Raw genomic sequence first — 18,686 nt, 5'->3', positions numbered from 1 at the left:
TTTCATAAATATTTGTGGATATTTCTTGTCTCCAGGCTTTGCTCTTGTTCTTCTCTTTGTGTGTAAGCCTCTTCACCTCAGGTTATCTCCTGGACATCTTCAAAAATTTCAGGTCATGTTACTTTCTCAGAAAAAAAAAAAAAACAATAAAAACAATTTTTCTTAATGAGCTATATCAAAATTATGCTCTCCTGTTTTGATATCTTCTCTCACCATCTATTTTTTCTTACGATATATTTAAATGTATATTTTTGAGTGATCATTTCTTATAGTTCATCTTCTTTGGTGGACTATAAGTTCCTTGTGGGCAGGAATAATAGTTTAATCATTACATGGTTCTGTATGCTACAGCTAGACGTTTTCTTGATCCAGAGTTAATATCCAGTAAATATATACTTAATGGGTAAATGAATTCAGTTAATAAAAATAATTAAGAATTTTTGCTAAATATGGTTAAACATTTTTGTCAAAATCAATTTTGATCTTTGGAGGGATAAAAGTGAGCTCAGTACAGTTAGTTGTTAGTTGTCTTCTGGCCTCATTTATTTCTCAATACTATCGTATACCAAAATATAGAAGTGAAAAACTGAATTCTCAGACTCCATTTAAGCTAGGTCTCTGAATGATAATTAGGTCCTACCAATCTGTCCCACTTTGTAGAGTAACTGCTTGGAGATCACATTCCTGGTATGGCTATTTTCACGGCTAGCAAAGAAGTCCAAAGATACATCTATGGTCAGACTCGGTATTCTAATGACAAGCCATTCGTACCTGTGTATTAGGGGCAGATGTGACAGAGCAGGTATAGCACTAACAGCATCTTTCTCATCTTTAGATCTCAGCGATGTGAGATGAGTGTCACATTGCTAACTTTCAGCTCTCCATCTTTAAACACCTCTATTCTTACATTCAATCCCTTTCTGCATAAAATGCATACAATTTTCAGGTTGTGGTATTGAATCTAGAAGGTTCATATAAAGTATCAAAAAGACTGGAATTAGAAAAAAATGCTACGTGTTTATCTTACTTGCCAATGCTTCTAAACTCAAGGTTAACAAAACTAATGGAATAAATACTAAATGAACAATTTATGATTATCTTAAATGGACAAAAAATACACAATGCATAAAATCACTAAAAGGATGCCATGGCAAAATAACAGTATTTTGCCATAGGCTGTATGTTAAAAATTATTAAAAACCATATACACAGTGTACTTGGACTTCAAGCATGTATTAAAAATTTCTCAAATTACCATCTCTGAGAATCCATCCTGGATCATTTAAGTACACAAATTAACTGCCCTCTATGTTTCTACATCATTTTGATCATTCCTGTAATTACCATATTAGTTTTCAGCTATAGTTTAACATTTCTGTCTCCCATCTCTCTACATTTTGGAGCTTCTGAACATTAAGAGACATTTTATTTATCAATGAAATTAAATACTTGATATTGAATTATGGCATAACTAGGTAGGCTCATAAATGATTGAACAATTATAACCTTAAATGCACTGATTAATGGATCTATATGTCCTGGAAAGAAGTCTTGATTAAAATCACTCTAGGCCTTTTCACTCTGAGTAATTGTTTAATCTTAGAAAGTTTTGCTTTATCTGGTGCCTCTATGACATAATATATGAAACTGGTGCAGTATTATTTTTCATTCTCCTTTGGAATTGAAGTCGTCATTTTGTTTCAATGATATTCAGCCCCATTAACACAGTTTATAATTTTCTTAAAGGTTCGGGCTTTATCTACCTCTTTTCCTTTGCCCAAATCGGTGGTGTTTCCACATGGGAGTGCAGTGAGCCCTTTTTACATGATCATTTTCTTGTGAAATATTTCCTGCCTCTTAGCTGATTTTTCTGCTGGTCTCCAACCCTTTCTGTCAAGTCATTTTTCAATTTGAGAATTAGTAGGGGATCAACAGACGCTATTGTGTGTTGCTTCTCATTTCATCATTAGAATAAACTGACTTCTATATTTTGGACAACACCCATATACTTAAGACACCCACATATTTGGAGTAAATCACTGTAAATAAGCGATCAGCAGAAAACAACAGCCTGTAGAACACATTACCAAGGAGCAGCAGGCAGCCAAGTTTTTCATAACTGGGCTACTAGCCACCAATTTAAAGCTTTAATCTGAATATACTTTCACCACACAGAAGTCTGTTTTTCTACACAACGTAAATGGAAGGGGACAAAACACTCCTGCTCTAAGTTATATTAAATTGATATTTTTAAACAATTCTGGCTTGAAGTTGGTAAACATGCTTTGGTAAGTGCACATCCAAAGAAATGAAAGATGCTAAAAATAAGAGAATATATGTAAACATACGTGAAAAAAGTCTTTTTAAAAATCACTACCGCCAACACCATCCCCCTATGTATTAGGTTAACTTGCAATTAACTGACTGACTTTGGCAGTATTAAACTTGGTTCTGACATAATGACACTGAATGTTTCTGTGTCTTTTAGTTACTAATAGCACTGTCTTCCTTACAGAAAGAAAACAGCTACATTCTACTTAATTTAAATGCTGGAGAATCTTTTAAAATTTTGATATTTTCAGTTGCAAGCAGAAAATAAGCATTTTCCAAGAAAGAAAACCTATTTTGGAGGTTAGTTATTGAGAGTATTCTATTCCACTAATGATATTCTACCACTGAGCAATGAATGTGAGCTTATAATCATAAAAATACTTGATGATGCCTTTTTATCCAAATATCTGAGAGCATTAAAGGAAATAAAAATTCCATCCATTTGCATACTATTTCTGATAGAGGATAAAATAAATAAACAGGCATAAAACTGTTTGAGTTTCTGTGCAACCAATGGCATCAAATATTGGAAAGGAGTATTTCTGATTCCCTGCAACTAAGTCTAAACAAATATGCCATTTTCCACTGGCCACTCGCAAGTGACCTAAATTTGATTTTCTAACGTTAGTCTCTAGCACAATATGCCCTTTTTGCTACTTAAGAAAAAACGCTTTGTACATATTACTCCCTTTTTACTTTCTTTCGATCCCTCTGCTCCCAGGATTTCAAAATCTTCTCCTGAGACAAACTCTAGGGAGATCTCAAAGAAGTAGATAAATCCATCTCATGTTCTTCCTTCATGCAAAGTAAATATTAAATACCCAGTCAAGTAGATGCTTCAGATTCATTTTGTGTGAGAGAAGACAGATGTCATTAATGGCAACCTACTAGTGCAGAGGAAGGTCAGCCCTATAGATTGGGAGCCAGGCAGCCTTTGTCCTGCTCCCACATACTTCTTTTATGTTTTTTATTTGTATCTTTGTTTGTTTTGCTTCCAGCACCTCAATCTAGAGAAAATAGGTAGAACATGAGCATTCCTAGAGTTCTATTTGCATACCCTCTACAGCTGAGAGTCTCACAAAACACCAAGCTATGAGGAAATCACTAAGAGCTGCTAATTCTCAAGAGCCATTCATCCAGTTTCTTCACTGTGACCAGTTTTTTCCTTTACCTCTTCTCTAGGACACAGAAACATATACACTTACATACACAAATTGCATAATGTTAAAACGTCTCTACAAAAGACATGATATGCTTTTTTGCCCTAAAGCACATAATTAATAAGTGCTTCCTGAAATGAACACAGAATTTAAAAGATGTTAGGATATCCTTGTTTATTTATTTACTTATTTATTTTGGTTTTTCTCCGGTACCGGAAACCGAACTCACGACCTTGCACTTGCCAGGCAGGCACTTTGCCGCTGAGCTAAATCCCCAGCCCCAGGATATCCTTGTTTAAAGGTTTAAAATAAAGAGTAACTGATTACCTGCATCACAAGTACTTAATTCAGTTACAAAGTATCAATATGATTTCTCAACATTTATGTTGGATCTTTAGTTTAAGAACCAAAAAGTATGGTGGGTTGGAAATTCAGACATTTCAATTTATGCTCACAACTTTTTTGCTTACAGATTGTCTGACCTCATCAGGTCTGCTGTTTTTCCATCTGTATGAAAAAGGTAGACTAGCTTATGAAATCTTTCAGATCCCAACCTGCTTTAAAATTCTATGTTTCTAATGGTTCAAAAATCTTAAGTATTATTCTCAAATGCTAATTATATTATTCATAAAAGAGTGCTCCTTTTTATCAGCTATTTCCTTAAGTCACTGTTTATTTTTAATTTTGAAGTCTTTCTAGCAACTGCTCCTAAGCATTATAGGAAACATTTAGATGATGTTTCTAATTAAAAATTTAATCAGAGTTTTAGTATCACATTTCCCAAGAAGCATTCTTAAAGTGTTAATATGTTACATGTTTAAAAAATTGATTCCATTGTTAAGCACGAAGATAGTGAGTTAAGCAAGTGAAAAGTGCTATCTTTATGCAATATTAATTAGGACTTCAGCATGCTAACGAGGAACTGAAGACCTACAAGAACCAAAGTATGACAGAGTTATTAAATTGCCCAATTTTATTTTTCCACGTATTACTTTTAGAGTGAACTATTTAAGGTACAAACGTTCTAAAGGAAGTGCTGAGCTTAAAGTGGGAATTGAACAGAAATATATATTGTTTTTTCAAGTGGGGCTCTTAACACAAAAGAGAGAAAAAAACTATCAAATTTAAATCCACTTAGGCATACTACAATAATTTAATCAAGTTACGTCTGGGGAAACTCCTTCCATATGTCAGAAAATATAATGACCTTTCCCAACACGAAGAAAAGGAAAACCGTAGGGAGTCTCTTGTCTACATAAAGAGACATACTTTGAAGGATTTATCCCCGGTGGCTAAACCAACACAGTTCCAATATGTAAGAGAAAGAATGGCCTGCAGATTTAGGACCTTAACAGTGGAGATATTTTTAGATATAATTCAATACTTGAATTAAACACAAAGCATAGCCGACTACATAGAAGTGTTGAAAGCTCAGCATTTATACTCGAGTAAGTAAATTGCAGCATTCTACATCAACATCAAATTCTGAACACTTTCACTAAATGTTCTTCAATTCAATTGAAATGGTAGAAAATCAACTGTCACATCTTCCCTAATAAAACTGGACACGTAAGAAGGCAAGAATTCCAAAGAGATTATTGGAGGTCTAGGATTACAAACAGGCAACATTATAGAATTTTTGTTTCTCAGTAGAACATATTTTAGATAACCAAACAGCTATGACATGCTAAACATTTATGCATTTCTTTTTGAAAGCGAAAGGGTTCTTTACCAAAAAATCTCAGCTGGCATTCTGTGTTTTCATCTTTGAAGGGTAATAAATAAATAAATAAATGTATAAATAAATAAATAAATAAGTGAATAAGTTGCCTTCAGGCCCTGAAGACAGCCATATGCTTTTGCATATATTTTCACAGCTCAGCAGCTGCTCACCGAGCGTCCTCCATTTCAAGTTTTCCCGTTGACCACTCTCTTCTGCAAGGCTTCTGTGCCTGCCGAATGGAAATATTTATGAAAACACTGGGGCAGCCAGGATCTTACAAGTGTTTTCAAAATGTTTGCTTGGCAAAGAGTTGCTGGCAGGCAAAATGTCCTCCTACAAGGGTTTCAGTAAGTGTTTATGACTCTTCAGTGTATTTCCTTTGTAAATGTGGGCAGACACCACACTATGATCTTTAGAAGCTTTAAAAAAGAAAACTACAGTTCACTTTGCCTCACAGAGATTTTGCACCTGGCAGGTCTATTTAGATCATTTGACTGGATTGCTAGGCAGGCCCCTTTTAAAAACCACTCTTATAATCACGGGCACAATCTAAGACTTAGCATTCTCTATTATCTGTTTGAAACAAATCAGTGAAGGTTTATCAAAAACTTATTTAAGAAGTGCTAGAAGACACAAAAAGGTAAATTTTGCCATGAGTACTTTTCAGACAAGAGGGAAATCCATACAAGAGCTGGGGGCCAAGGTCCATCTAACAACATGATGATGAGTCTTGGAATATTAATCACCAGATGGTGAGGCAGGGGATCAGGCTAGGGTCATAGGCCAAACCCATGTCATGGAGAGATTTCTAAATTATATGCAGGAATATATGCAAATAAATGAAGTGATCTAAGTAACTTTCTGGTGTGATCTAATTTTCATTTTAAACAGACCATTTGGTTATTATTCGAAGCTATAGTGAAAATTGGAGTGATGAACTAAACATGAATTAAATAGTGGGGGGGTTAAAAGCTCAGGCAATACATGATAATGTTATATAAATGGAATCACTTAATGTACAGTCTTTTGAGATTAGCTTCTTATTTAGTAAAATGTTTTCGGAATGAATTCATGTTGTTGCTCATATAAGTACATCGTCCATTTTTAGTGCTCAGTAATGTTTCATTCTGTGGATGTACCACAATGTATTTATACACTCATCAGTTGGAGGGAGTTTGGATTATCCCCAGGTTTTGGAGATTATGAATAGAGATGCTTAAGCATTCATGTACACATATGAAACAGTTTTGGAGTCTAACTATGATGGTACTTACATGAATATCTTTATATATTAAAATTAGTACAGTTGTGAACCAGAAATGTTAATTTTCCTGCGTGTTAATTTTGAAGTAGAATATTTAGAAGTCAGAGTGAGTCTAGAGAAAAAATATCTGAGATAATCCAAAGATTTCTTCAATAAATTATTTGTTTTACTATAAGCAATGGAAATTTTAAAGTAGAGTTCAGGACTTGCAGGGAAAACAATGACCTATGTTCATTCATTTACCATGCCTCTTTTTTTTGGAATTTGATGTGTTTGTACAAAAAATAGCTATAAAAAAATAAAATAAAAACTATGCCAGATGGCTCTTGGGACGTCGGTTGCTTCTAATGGTGTTGTTGTCATCAAGACATCCTTGGAAAGACATCTTCACAGTTGATTGAAACACAGCTGCCACCCAAGCCCATCTGGACTCTGGAAATTACAGGACAAGAGTCCTACAACTTCTTTTGCTCTAAAAGGCATCCACATATGTGGCTATATCATCATTTCTTTTTAAAAAGTGACACCTGTATAAAGAAATAAAAGGAAAAGATCTTGTGTAGGAAGAGCAGCATGCAGCATATGGTCATTAGCTAGGGTGCATTAGAAACAGTTGCAAAGAGTCTTGGGATAACACCCCATTAGTAATTTCACACTGGTGAGGATTGTTGAACCTGGAATAATATATTGAAAAAGCAATCTGGGAAAAATTGTTTCACACTTTACCTTTAAAAAGTCAATATAAATAGGAGTAGGAGGTATATTCACTAGACAAATAGTTATTCGTGTTCTCCAGGGAACTAATTGATCAGATATTTTAAGAACTTATAGTCAGCCTAGAGTAGTTTATCAGAAGTTCATCAGCATATGGATATCATACAGAAGTGCAAAATTGTAACATATTTGCAGTGATGGCCAAATGCAGAAACTAGAAATTCTGGAAAAAAAATCAAGACACATGTGTTCCAAGAGTGTGGTACATTGATTACAAAAATATCTCAAATTAATTATCTTTCTACACCCTTTCCAATGTGACTTTGCAGTTTCGTTCACAAGGAAATAAAATCTATATCATCAACCACGAAAACCGAAGAGGCTTTGTGTCCTGTCTTGGACAAGAATGTAGTGTGCCTGATGCTGTTTAAATACTAAGTTTAAATTTCCAGAGGTTAATATTTTCTTTCTTTTTCTCAAATCACTCTACCTGCCCTCTGAGCAATATTGAGTTAACTTGTTTGGGGAGAATGTGAAAATACGGAATCAAGATAAAATCTGCCACCAGCTAAAGTGTCTCTAGACCATCCAGCATAAAGGTCTGGCAAAGTGGTGAGCAGATCTGGCTGATATAAATCTCATTGCAAATTAGGAGAACCCTAACATAGCCCCCAAAACTTATGTGCTAAGTAAATTCTGGAAAACAGTTAATTGAATATTTGAAAATAGCTAGTGGAGAAGATTGTCAATATTCCCAATGAAATGAAATAATGTATGCCTGAGATGATAGGACAGTTACCCTGACCTGATTGTATATATGTGCTGAGATATCACATACAACCCCTTAATGTGTATAATTACTATGTACTAATTAAAAATGTATTTTGTTTGGAATTTTGTTTTTTGATCTGTCTTTTTTTTACTTTAAAATAAAAAATAAAAGTGTACTTTGAAACTAGTAAAGAAATGCTTAGCAGTTTAAGTCATAGTGTCTTAGAGTGGTCACTTACATAAGCCTAACAGATACAGACCTCAAATGACTTTGCCTGTACTTGTACTAACTTTTTCCACTCTAACAATTTACCAAATAATGTTTCAAGCAAACATCATGATTTAAATCCAAATTTATTCTCTTTGAGTTTTGTAGGTGAGAAGTCTACAATTAGTTTTACTGGGCTGAGGTCAATGAGTAGGGCTAGTTCTTTCTGGAGGCTTTAGGGGACAATTCATTTCCTCACCATTCCCAGCTATTAAAGGCTGCTTGTGTTCCTTGCCTCTTAGAACCTTCTTCCATCTTTAAAGCACATCAATTCCATTTTTACATTTGATTTCACATCACCTTCTTCTCTCTTTATATCTTCTCCTGTGTCCCTCTTATTGGGATTCATACATCAGGACTACCTGGATAATCCAGAAAAATCTTCCCATCTCAATATCTGTAGCTTACATCTGCAAGCCTCTTTTGCAATAAAGGTAAACTTCAGGTTCTGGGCTTTGGAACATGGTGATACATGAGCACTGTCCCTCAACCTCCACATTACCTTTTTTTAAAGGCACTGTAGTCATTTTCTTTCCTCTTTTAAATTAACAATGCAAAATTTATAGAAAGAGAGGTGGGGTCCAGACACAGTTATCGCAGGATGGAAAAAATCAGCTTTTTAACATCAAGTTTAGCTGGGCAAAAAGTCAACTGGATTAGAGCAACAATAAATGGTTAACTGAAAGTTTACTTTGTCCTGGAAGCTCTGATAGGCACTCTACACTTAATTGTCACTATTATTAAGGTTTTCAGTGTAGTTTCTTATTACCTGAGACCAAAGCAGAGAAATTTATATAACTTGTCTGGCTGATACGGAATGTAGCTCCAGATCTTTTTTCACACAAAACACGTTATCCTTTTTGATTCAGTAAAATATCTCTTACTCCAAGAAACTGGTCTCCCAAGTTATAAATCTGTTTACACACAAGACCTGTACTACAGAGATATCCCAAGGTAAGAATGAAAAACAGTCTCTACCTTGTAGGGGTTCAAATATGGCTTAATACAGCTAGATGTTGAATGCTTAAGTCCATTATTAATCGTCTGAATTTTATCCTAAAAATCATCAATAATATAAAGCTCTTTTCCTGATAATGTAGAACAAAATTTCAATAGTTTTGACACAGAGCAAAACTTGTGTTAATTTTCCTGTTAATCCATATTTGATATTATTATTATAAATTATAGTCAACTTAATTTATTTTCACTTTGGCTTTTTTTTCTCAGGGAACAAATTTGTAAGTTTGGGTTACTTTACATCTTCCCTGAATTTTTACTTTGAGAGATAAATTTCAAGACTCCCTTTCTTGAAGAGGAAAACTTCTACTTCTCTGGAAAACATTTTACTTCTAACCGAAATTTGAAAGCTTTTCTGAGTAGGTATGTGTCAGTGGTAAGAAACATGAAGTGTAAATCCATGGTTAAATGAAAACAAATTAAATATGTGAATATTAAATGACTCCTCATCTGAAATATTTGTAAGTGAAATATTTATATACAGTTGTCACCGCTTATCTGGCTCCAGTGTATTCTTAAGGCTTTCAGCTATTTTGAAAGTTTGTAGCATTAGTAGGAAGGAAGGGTGTGCCTTCCCCCACACTGCAAGCTGTAGCCCACTGATTTCTTTTGCACTTGTTCAGTTTCCTCATGTCTCTTGCTGTATTAGCTTCCCAGGGATCCATAACAAAGAACCACAAACCAGACAACTTATTATCACAATAACACATATTATCACAGTGTTAGAAGCTAGAAGGCTGAGAGGAAGATGTCAGAGAAGTGAGTTTCCAGTGAGTTATGAAGGAGAACCTGTTTTCCTGTGTACAAGTCTATTTATAAATTTTTCTTGTTATAAATCCTATAGTTATTTTGGATTAGTAGCCCACTCTTCTCATAGGACCTTATCTTATCTAATTACATGTGTAACTACCCTATTTCTAAATAAAGTCACATTCTGGGATACAAAGACTTAAACCTATGAGTTTTTAAGGACAAACTCAACCTATAACATTTGGTAATATATAAATTTCAAAGCCAAAGTTTGAGTACATCATTAAAACTACCAGAAATAAATATGAATCCACGATGACATTGAGTGTATGTTCCCTAAAGACTCCTGTGCAAAAAGTTTGGTCCCTATTGTAGGAGCATGGAGGCAGTGGGACCTTTAAAAATGAAGTATAGTTCATGGTATCTAGGTAATGAAGGCATCACCCTCGAAATGATTGATGCTGGTTGCCTGGGAATGAGTTGTCCAAAGAACAGGTTACTGTAGAAAGTAGTAATCCCACATATTTGACCCCTTCTGCATGATGTCATTTCCTTCCCACTTGTCTGCCATATTGCAATACAGACAAGGAGGCCCGCACCTGAAGCTGAGCAGATGAGGCGTTCTGATCTCAGGCTTTCAGTTTATAAAACAGTGAACTACATAAAATTTTCTACAATGCAAATTGCCCTGCCTCAGATCTTTTGTTGTATCCTCACAAATCTTGCCTTAATTAAAGAACTAGATGTTAAACCAGAAACATTTAACCTTCTGGAAAACAAGATAGGTAAAACTCTTGAAGTGATAGGTGTAAGCAAGGATGTTTTGAACAAAAACTCAGTTGTACAGGAAACTGCTTAGCACAAGAAACAATAAACAGAGTGAAAAGACAATCCACAGAATGGGAAAAAGTTATTGCTAGGAGTTCATCAGAAAGAGGACTCATATCTAGAAAATAAAGTACTCAAAACAGTTAAACCCCTCAAAACAAAAGACCCAAACAAAAATGTGATAGAAAAATGAATAGAAACTTCATAACAAAAGAAGTACAAATGGCCAATAAATACATGAAAAAATGCTCCAAATTACTGACCATCAGAGAAATGCAAATTAAAACAACACGAAGATTTGCTCTTACCCCAGAAAGAATGGCCATGATCAAGAGATCAAATAATAACAAATGTTGGAGAAGCTGCAGAGAAAGAGGACCTATTTTACACTGTTGGGGAAATGTAAACCAGTACAACAACAATCATGGAAATCAATATGGATATTGCTCAAAAAACTGTAACTGTAAATTCCATTTGACACAGCTATTCACTTTCTAGGTATTTTCCCAAAAGAAGCAAAGACATTATATTATCATTATGTATCTCTATCTCTATTATATCTATCTCCATCTCTATGTCTATCTCTATGTCTATCTCTATCTCCACCTTTATCTCTATCATCTCTATGACTATATCTATCTAAGAAAGATCAACTAGAGTCATTTGTAAGAAAATGGATGCACCATGAGATCCTAATGTTTAGTGAAGTAAATAAGACACACAAGCTTAAATATTATATTGTGTCTTCCATGAAAAACCCAGGATAAAAATAAAGAGTAAAATAAAAGATAGAAAATAGGAAATAGGGAGATACATTACTTTCAGTAAGGCAAGGAATAAAGTAATATAGGGGATAGGGGAAGGAGAGAAGGAAGCGGGGATTAAAACAAGGAATTTGGATGTGTCATGTACATGTACTAACTCTACACAGGAATGCAAACATTGTGTACTGCCAATGCATCAAAAAGAATGGGATCAGGGATGGATGAAGGAGGAGGGATAGAAGAGAAAGTTTATGAACAAGTGTATATATATATATATATATACATATAGTATTTTGTATTGCACACATGTACTAATAAAGTAAAATAATAGAAACTCTGCCTTAATGGTGCTTGTGGTGATAAAGGACATTTCAGAATCAGTGTGGTACAGCTGAAAGGACAGTGGGCTTTTCAAGGAAAAAAGGTTTTAGTTTTGTGAAGAAATCAAAGGGAGTTTGAAGATCCAATTCCATAACGTTTTATTACAGAATTGGAATATAACTTTATAAATTGCAGTCTTTAGTTTCATGCAGACTAGACAATATATCCATCTAAATAAAAATGAGCACTAGTAATAAGAAATAGCATGTTGGCCAAGATAAAATAATGTTAGGATTATATATTCTATTTACATACTCTAGCCTTCAGCTTCTATTTCTTCAAGAATCTATGGCTACCTGTTTATTTTAATCATAAACAAGAGTCCCCTCACTTCATAGCTCTAAACATTCTAGTGGTGGTATCGTCATAGAACAAAATAATCTTTCATTTAAAACAAAATGAAAAATTATCTAGTTCAACCTTCATTTACTTGCAAAGTCTTTTCAGAGTACGTGTGAGAGTCAGCTGCCTCTGATAAAGTTCTTCCAAAGTTGATTGATGCCAATGACAAGCCATTTTATTTTTAAAAGCTCCTCTTCTACATAGCAAGAATCTTGACCTTGATAAATACATCCATTGGAATTTACATTACACTTTGGAATAAATTAAATTAATTTATAGTCTATAAACCAACTCATAAAGTATTTAAAACCAATGGACTTACAGCCCTAAGACTTTTCTTCTGAAGAATCCTTACTGCCATTTGAATGTATAAATCTGGTAATGTTACACTTGATAATAGTCTGGAATGGTCATTCCAATGCAGCATTCAGTACATCTGTCATTACAATTATTCTGAAACTTCTTCAGTTCACATCAAAACAGAAATTAGCTATTATATGCAATAGAAAATATTGTAGTTTTAAACAATTATGTATGAAAGAAATGTTAAGGAATTATTACAATTTAATTGGGAGCTCTCAAAATGTGAGAACTGCACTTGGGTGTTCTATTCCTTTCTAGGAAAAATTACCCTGATAAAGATTTTGGAGAAGAGTCATTCGTTACCTGGGAAACATAAAAAAGGGAAACTAAATTGTTGTTCCTATCTAAATACCAGGAAAGTAGGGCTACTTTATTGGCAGTACAAGTGGGACAGATTTAATCCCATCATGGAAATATAAACTAAGATTGTACAAAAGAATAAACTTCAAAAGCACCTGAAAATTTTGAGTATAACAGTAACAATGATGACAACAAAAACAAAAGCACAGCTAATCTCATGAGAAATAAGTAGCAAATCTGTATCCTAGTTCCAAAACTAAAGAGAAATCATAGTAGTGTTTCAGGTGTGATTATTGCAATTACTCTGTGAAATGATTACTGAAGGCAAACTTCAGGATCTTTAGTTTTTAATGGCACAAAATTATGGGAGATAAAGCCCAAGGCCTAAATGAAAAGGGGAGATGAGGGCACAGGAAATAGCAGAACATCCAAAAATGTGCATCATCATGGAAGTGAGTAGAAAAAAATCTTTAAACATCAAGGATCACCAACAAGGAAACATTGTCTATTGCCTGGATGTTGAAAGAAAGAAAGAAAGAAAGAAAGAAAGAAAGAAAGAAAGAGAGAAAGAAAGAAAGAAAGAAAGAAAGGAAGAAAGAAAGAAAGTAAGTCTAAGAAATCAAAATACGTACCTGCTGCAATACAGACTTGGAAAAATATAAATAGAAGTTAAAGTATCCTTATATCAAATACATGATCAAGTAAAGCATCATTTTTGTTTGCAAGAAACAGACATAGAAAATACCAAAGAAAGTTAAAAGTAGTTATGATAAAATATAAGTCCAATATATTTTTACTATATATACATGAAAGATAAATAGATACAGAGAAAGAACATTATTAATATTAAAAGTAAAAATGGCTGAAGTATTTACAATACTGATTAAAGACATTGATATTTAGAAATAAAATTATTAGTCTCAAGTAGAATAAAAAATTACATTTATATGTGTAACATGAATATTTAGACCACTGGGAAAAATGTCTATGTATCAATATATGAAGACAAATCTAAAAAGATTTGGGACACTTTAATAATAAATTGTATGGGCAAGAAAAGAAGAAATATCAACTAAATAAAGCAACCATGTAGAGTAAGCAAACCAAAAAAAAACTAAAATAAAATGAAAACTTGCATTAATAAAAGAGAAAAATGATGGAAAAATCAACAAAATGAAAACTGTCTATCTGAAGAGACTAATAAAGAGTAAAAAGATCTAAAAATTTTATTCTCCACTGTGGTGGAGTAGTACTCTACTGTACATAAAAACCATGTTTTCTTTATTCATTTATCTGTTGATGGGCATTTGGGCTCTTTCCATTTTCTATAACAAATTCTGTTGCTATAAACATTGGTGCATATATATTGGTGTGGTATGATGCTTTTAACTGTTTTAGGAAGATACTAAGAAGGAAAATAGCTAAGACAGTTTTAGGTGAATGGATGCACCTTGAGACCATACTCTAAAGTGAAATAAATTGGACACATATGTTTAAATATCAAATCATTTCTCTGGTGTGAGAAACTAAAAATGCAAATGAAGACCAAAATGGATGATACATAATGGGAAGTAGGAAGAAAATGTTCAAATGGGAAGGGAAAAATGGAAAAGAAGGGGGATAGGAATGGGGAAAAAGAACAATCCAGTTGTATTATGCACAGTTACAATTTCTCTATGATCAATGTGATCATTATGTATATATCAAAAGTGTAGCAATCAAATTAATTTTAAAAAAGAAAAAATAATACTTTGCCATTGAGAGAGATACAAAATGAGTTTAGATAAAGAAATAAGGAGAATAACAGTGAAGAAATATATGACTACAGTTATGACAGAGATTTCCAGCAGAGAATAGTATACTATGACTACAATGAACTGAGTGAAAAAGCAATGTATAGAATGGGAAAAATGTTTGCAAATCATTTATTTCACAAAGGATTAATACCTAAACTAAAAAGAACATCTGTAGCTCAGAACCAACATTTAATACATGTGAATAGATATTTCAGAAAAGATGTACAAGTAGCCATCAGTATAGGAAAACAAACTCAACATTATTAATTATTAGGGAGATGTAAATGATAACCAAATGAGATACTTTGCATCCATTTAAAGAACTAAATAATTTAAATTCCAAACATTTCTACTGTAGACATAGAATCCATTAAAAAATGATAGTTTACCTTGGTTTCAAAGCAAATTTTAATTTTTAAAAATTTCTCAGGTTTTTTAGGTTCTTTTTTTAAATTTTAAAGAGAGGAGTAAATGAGAAATAAACAAACAAAGAAATAGAACAGTAGCAGCATACCAGTATCATAAACATAAACGAATCAAAGCAAGAACATTCAAAGTGATACAGAGTCACAAGACAAAATAATACAACTCAACAGTGGTTGTTACATTACATATCACTATCCTCAACTACATTGCTCAGATTACCGGATGTAAGAATGAAAGATTGCTCAAACCATTATAGGGAATAAGAAAATAATTCCTTGATAAAATGTAGAGATAATACAGAGTTTCACTAAAAATGATGGTAGGAGTTCACCATTATAATTCCATTGCATATTGTTACCTTCAATTCAGGTGCTTAAACCACCAGACACAAGCATGCACAGTTGATCAGAATGTAAAAAAATTGTAGTCATTAACTGTACATTTCAATTAACTGTACATTACAAGACACCATCAGACATCAGCAATACAGTTATCACAGCTATTCATACATATATTTATATTTTGCATTCCTTCTTTCTTTTTTCTTTTTTCCCTCATCCCAGTCTTTCCTTCCTTTGAGTAATTTCTTTCCCTTTCCTATCATCTATTGTACGTTTTGAAAAAAGAAAAGATGTTGTATTTCTATAAAATGGACTATTACTCAGCTAGTAAAAAAGATAATCTTGAGGCTTTTGTAGGTAAATGGATGCAACTAGAGACCATACTCATAAGTGACATAAATCAGACCCAGATGGGTGAACATCATATTGTCTCCTTGGTGCAGGAACCTGAAAGACTAGGTAAAACTCAAAAATTTCTCAGTGTTTTAAATTGTAATTTTAAATTCTGTTGCCATATTCTTACCTCAGAAATATTACTAAGCTTAATAACTTACATGTTATAAATAAATTTATATTTTATGTCATTCAGTGTAAAATTAAATGTAAAAATTTTGACGCATATTTGTAATAAAACATAAGATGCTGTTTATCCATTTTACCATAATGAAAATATATACTATTAAGAAAAATATACCATTTACCTATTTATATCAGTAAAGTTTTAAAAATGTGAGAAAATGGACATTTTCCTGGAAAAAGATGAACTAGAATCAATTTACTAAGTTATTCAAAGACATGAACACATCTTTAACTCTGAAAGATACTCACTATTTAAACTGGATGTCTTAGTTACTGTTCTCTCATTGAGACAAAATACCCAACACCTGAAGTTATTTTTGTTTTTGTTTTTTTTTTTTTTGGTTTTTCTCCGGTACCGGGAATCGAACTTACGACTTTGCGCTTGCCAGGCAGGCACTTTGCCGCTAAGCTAAATCCCCAGCCCCCCAACACCTGAAGTTAAAGGGGAAAAGTTTATTTATCTCACAGTTTGCAGAAGTCATAATTGTCTGGCTCCAAGGCAAGGTATCTTGGCAGAGGGGCATCACAGAGGAGAACCAGTTCATGGCAAGCAGAGGACAGCCAAAAGAAAGCAAGCAAGGGACCTTACCAGCCTCTTTCTTCCCCCTCAGGATAGGTAGCACTCACACCCTTAATCCTAGTGGTCTTGAGCCTAGCAGTACATCATGAATGAATTCCAGCATCACACACTCCAGGTCCAGCCAACTCTGAAAAAGCCCCACCTATGGCCACATGAGCCATTGGGGGAAACATCTCAACAGAAGCAATAACATTCCACCCACATTGCTCCCAAAGACTCATGTGTGTCCTTTATGCAAAAGGCATTTTGTCCATCTCCAAGAGGTGCCAAAGTCTTAACAGTTTCAGCATTTCTGAAAAGTCCAAGTCCAAAGTCTCCTCTGACATTTAAGGCAAACTCTTAGCTGTAAGACCCTATACAAATGAAAAAAAAAAGTTAAACCCTTTCACCACTCACTGGCAGAAGACAGACATTTTGATTCCAACAATTACAAATAGTAGGGTAACAAGAAATATGAACAAAACAAAACCAAAATCCACCAGGGTAGACATTAAATCCCACAGTTCCACTTCCAACATCCCCAACAATCTGTGGCAAATTGTGAACTCCAAGGAGCTTGGGTGGCTCTGCCCCTGTTGCAACAAAAATTCAGGCTATATTCCACAAGAGACCAAAGAATTTTATGAGAACAGACAAAGTTTTAATTTAGACTTATCACCTCTCATCCCAACTTGCAAGTCAGGGAAGTGGGCATGGACCTGCCTTTATTCCCAGCTTATATACATTTTTGGTTTCCATGGTAATACAATGGAATGTTGTAGCCCTGGCCACATGTTGTTTTCCTTGTGCCACGTAATGGGGTCAGGCTCCAGTCATGAGCCCAACCACAATGATATGTACTTTCTATACTCTTCTATATGTCTCCTTTAGATAACCATATATTTCCTTTATGGTTACAATGTTTATGTAGGGCCAGGGAAAGAATGAAACAACCCAAGCAAGGTCATAGGTAGCTATCTAGGCCCTGGCGTTCTTTGTCTTTGGAGAAGCATTCCAGGGCTAAGTCAGGACTGCAAAGTTAACTCTTTACAATCCCTCTGGGATGTTTCCCAAAACACATTTTGAGGCTTGCATTAAGACTAGAGTTTTTCTATCTTAAAATGATATGCTAACAGTCACTGTCCCCTACACCCCTATGACACTTCTGGAGGTTGTAGTTCCCATAGTTTTTTTCTTTGGCTGGCTTTGCCCACTCTTGCAGCTTTCCTTGGATGACCCATGCACGTACCTGGCATCTCCAACCTTCTGGGTCTCCACAGGACCTTTGGCTTCATACTCACAGCTTCACACAATTCCCTCTCAGGGGCACAATGCCTGCCCTCCCAGGCCTTCTTCTGAAATCTGGATGGAAGCCTTTCTGACCCCACAATTCTTAGATTCTGCATGCACCTAAAACCAGTACTGGGTGGATGACGTCAAGGTCTACTGCCAGCTGGAGCATTAGCCAGGTTTTCTTCTCTCTTAGGTGTAGGGTTCAAGTGCCTATGAACCAAATCCTAAGGAACAACTTCCCCAGGCCACCACCATTCTGGAACATAATACTCTGGAGCTTTCTTCTCAAGCAAAGTCTTTCACTTTTGCAAGTTAGGAGCTGCAAAGGGTGGAGTCCTGCTTCTTCTTGTGATCTCTTCAGGCCACGTGTCTATTCCCCTTTTCCTTCTCAGCAATCAACATCTCCTCTGCTCTATCTTTGCAGTCCTCACCTTCACTGGAGCTTTGATTCTGGCCAAATTCAAAATGTTTTGAATCATCCCACTGGACTCTTTCTTCTTGATTCTCAACATAACTCTGGCTAAAATCCTCCAAAAATAGCTATGCCACTGCTTCAACAGTAAATTACCTTGAAATTTCTTCTGCCAAGTTAATTAATCTGTTGCCTTCAATTTCAGTCTCAGGCAGTCTCTGGACATAAGTAAAATGCAGACAAACTTTCTGACACAACATAACACATATTGTCTGAAGTCTAATAGTCAATACAATCCTTTCCA

Source organism: Chinchilla lanigera, unplaced genomic scaffold, assembly GCF_000276665.1.
Source record: "Chinchilla lanigera isolate Chin_1 unplaced genomic scaffold, ChiLan1.0 scaffold00130, whole genome shotgun sequence".
In the NCBI taxonomy this organism is placed as follows: Eukaryota; Metazoa; Chordata; class Mammalia; order Rodentia; family Chinchillidae; genus Chinchilla; species Chinchilla lanigera.
Note: the sequence above shows the minus strand (reverse complement) of the source record.